Raw genomic sequence first — 3864 nt, forward strand, 5'->3', positions numbered from 1 at the left:
GTCCTCCCTTCCCTCCCACCAAGTAGGCAGGAGGTCAGCCTCTCCTCCCATCCATCCTGAGCAGCCTCTGGGCTGTCCTCCAGCAAGAAGGGCACTTGTGCCACTGGGGTGGGGGACAGTGAGGCAGTAACCCCCTTCTAGATATCCCTTGCTTTGTCATGCTTTCCTGTCACCTCCCAGAAAAGCCAAACCCCAGGAGTGTAGACACTACAGTCTGGAGCTTGGAACACACCCTCCCCTCCTAGGCCTCCCCTCAGATCTCCTCTGTTGCAGACCCAGCACACCCAACCACCCTGGATTAAGCTCCTACAGTGTGCAGAACCCTGGGCTCCATGGGCTACTGGGTGAGGGAGACAGGAAACACACCAAAATAGCTATAATTCAAAATGTAAAGAGAGCCTTTGAGAGGCAAGTGTACTTCCAAATTAAACACAGGGTCTAATCAAAGGAGGAAGAGGTGTGCCAATACTGTGGAGGGATTGGAGAGTTACAGGGACCGGGAATGGAACCACTGGGGAGTAGATTGACCTGTCTTTTCCAGGAGCAGTAACTCTACTGATCCGATTGTGGTTGCAGAATTGGAAGGGGGCTGGAGTGGAAAAAGGCACTTCTTTCAGGGAGTGGGAGGCAAGTGAAGCAGGGAGGGGGATGGGCCTCTGGCTTCCTGGAGGAGGGGGCACCTAAAAGATGCCTTGATTTCAATAAGCAGAAATTGGAAGAAAAAGAGATCAATCGATAAACATTTATTAAGCCCCTACTATGTGCCCTCAGGCACTGTACTAAGCTGCTGATATAAAAAGAGGCAAAATGCACTTCCTACCCTCCAGGAGCTTAGCATCTTTTGGGAAAGCAATCCTTCAAATATATAAAAAGCAAAGTATAGACAGATTAAATAGGAGATAATTTACCAGGGGAAGGCCCTGATAGGAAGAGGGGTTGGAAAAGGCTTCCTGTAGAGGTGGGATTTTAGTTGGGACTTAAAGGAAGCTGGGAAGTGAGTAATTGGAGCAGAGGAGGGAGGGCATTCCAGGCGTGGGGGCAGCCAGAGACAATGCCTGGAGCTGAGAAATGGAGGATCTTGCTCATGGAACAGCCAGGAGGCCAGAGTCATTGAAGTCTGTGCTGAGGAGTGAGGTGCAAAGAGCCTGGAAAGGTCAGAGGGGCCGGGTGATGAAGGGCTTCGAATGCCACATAGAGCATTTTGCCTCTGATCCTCGAGGCAAGAAGGAACCGCTGGAGTTTACTGAATAGGGAGGGTGACATGATAGGACCTTCATTTTAGGACAATCACTGCGGTGGCTGAATGGAGGATGGACTGGAGTGGGGAGAGACTTGAGGCAGGCAGAGCCACTAGGAGCTACTGTAACAGTCCCGGTGTGAGGTGACCAGGGCCTGGACCAGCGTAGGGGCTGTGTCAGGAGAGAGAAGGGGGTGTATTCAGGAGATGCTGCAGAGGTGATATCACCAGGCATTGGCAACAGCTTGGACATGGGGGGTGAGAGAGAGTGAGGAGTCTGGAGTGACTCCAGGTTGGTTGAGTCTGAGGGACTGGAAGGAGGGCTGCCCTCTACAGCAGCAGGGAAGGTGGGAGGTAGGGAGGGTTAAGGGGGAAAGACAATGAATTCTGTTTTGGACATATTGGGTTTCAGATGGCTACTGGACATCCAGATTGGGATGTCTGAAAGATAGTTGGAGATATGAGATTGGAGGTCAGCAGAGAGACTGGGGCAGGGAAGCTAGGTTTGAGAATCATCAGCATAGAGACAGATGATCGTTAAATCCATGGGAGCTGATGAGATCCCCAAGTGAAGTCATATGGAGGGAGAAGAGAAGAGGGCAGAACCCTGAGGGACACCTTGGTCAGAGGGCATGATTGGGAGGAGGATCCAGCAAAAGAGACAGGGAAGGGGCAATCAGAGAGGCAGGAGGAGAAGTGGAGGGGTCCTGACAACCTAGAGAGGAGACATTGATCAACAGGGTCAAAGCCTGCAGACAGGATAAGGAGAATGAGATTGAGAAAAAGTCATCGTCCTTAGCAATGAAGTGAACACTGGTCACTTGGGAGAGAGCAGTTTGGGGGGGACAACAAGGTCAGAAGCTGGATTGTAAGGGCAGAGAGTGAGAGGAGAGAATGGGGAGGTGCCAATTGTAGAAGGTCTTTTTGAGTTCAGTTACAAAGGTCGGAAGAGAAAGCAGACGATAGCTAGCAGGGATGGAAGGGTTGAGTGAGGGTTTTTTCGGGATGGGGGTGACATGGGCATGTTTGTAGTCAAGAGGGAAGGAGCCAGTAGAAAGGGAGGGAGAGAAAAGAAGCAAAAGAATGGGGATGACAGAGGGGGCAGTCTGCTGGAGGGGAGGAGATGGAATGGGTTCAGCCTTGGTAAGGAGTGAGGCCAGGGAAGGAGGAAGGGGCGGCAGAAGGTACCTGAGTGACAGGAGATGAAGAAGAGGGGGGGATAAGGGATTGAGGTGAATGGCCTCAATTTTAACTGGCAGAGCCAGGGGAACCCACGCCCCCAGAGGGCAGGGATCTGTTTAGGTCTGCAACCTCAGGGCCAAGATCGAGGAGGAGCTTAAGAAATGCACAATGATTGGATGGTTGATTGATTGGAGGCAATCAGGACCTCTTCCACTGAGTGATTGGTTAGTCCACCTCAATCCCACTGCCCACCCCCAACCACAGCACACTTTCCTCCTCCACCTTTCCACCAACCAACTCTACCCAGTAAGGAGTCCAAAGATGGGGGTGCCCCTTTTCTTGACACACCCAATGATACCTTCGGGTGAGGAAGGTGTCATTTGGGTCTTTTAATCAGGGACCAGAGACCAGAGGACCAGATCTAAAATCTTCCCCAGACATGGCTCAGGAAACCCTTCCACACAGAGCAATCCTGCTCTGGAGTGAGGAGGAAGATGAGTGAGGGGTTGCCACCCAGCTGAGCTCCTGGTCCAAGGCTGGCAGCTGTCCACGTAGGTGCTGGCTGGTCCTGGCTTGGGAAAGAGGGATCCCAGGATGTATTTGACCACATAGCTTGTGTGTGTGTGGTGTGTGTGTGTGTGTCCAGATTCCCAGCCTTTCTCATCCGGTGGGCCCCTCCTGGCAGGCTTATCTTACAAGGGGCATAGGGGTGGCCATTTCCCTCCCTCCTTGAAGAGAACCTGCGATGAGCTGAGATAGAGGAAATCAGAGGATTGGGAATTGGGAAGGGACATGTCCAGTGCATGGCGGTCCAAACTCTGTTTGAAAAAAAAGAGGGAGGCACATTTCTTCTCCCAACCAATCCCCCAACCCAGACAAAAAAAAAGGGAATCACGTGCCTCTCTACCTCCCCAGCTCAGGCTGTGAGCTTTCTTATCCCCAAAATAAAAATAAGATGATCTCCCAATAGTGTTTTTTCACTGTACTTACCTTTTTCAGTGTGGAGGCCTCATGCTTGCTCGGGGTGAGGGGGGGAGGGGGGGCATGACCTCCTTGGGCCCCTTTCTTCCACACTCTGACTGAGAAAAGTATGAGGAGGTCAGTTCGGCCATCAGTCATTATCTAGTAATCTAATTAAAACCAAGGAACTCCCTACTGAGGGATGAGCCAGAGATCTCTGGGTGTGATTCAGTCTCAGAGGGGCTGGAACACACCTGGAAGGGCTCAGGTGGGACACTCGCCCTCCCCCCTCCCCCCTCCCCCATCTAGTTCGAGGCTCCCTCTCTGAGCTGAGCTTCAGTGCCAAAAGAGGCCTGGGTGTGACCCTGGGAAGAAAGATACACCTGCTGCTCCTAACCAGAGCGCAGATAACACACCTGGAGACAGGATGATGGCCTGCAAGCACCCTTGAGTGCTCGCTCTCTGTCTCTCTCTCTCTCTCCCCC

The sequence above is a fragment of the Vombatus ursinus genome, unplaced genomic scaffold, assembly GCF_900497805.2.
Source record: "Vombatus ursinus unplaced genomic scaffold, bare-nosed wombat genome assembly UNPS02010822.1, whole genome shotgun sequence".
Classification (NCBI taxonomy): Eukaryota; Metazoa; Chordata; class Mammalia; order Diprotodontia; family Vombatidae; genus Vombatus; species Vombatus ursinus.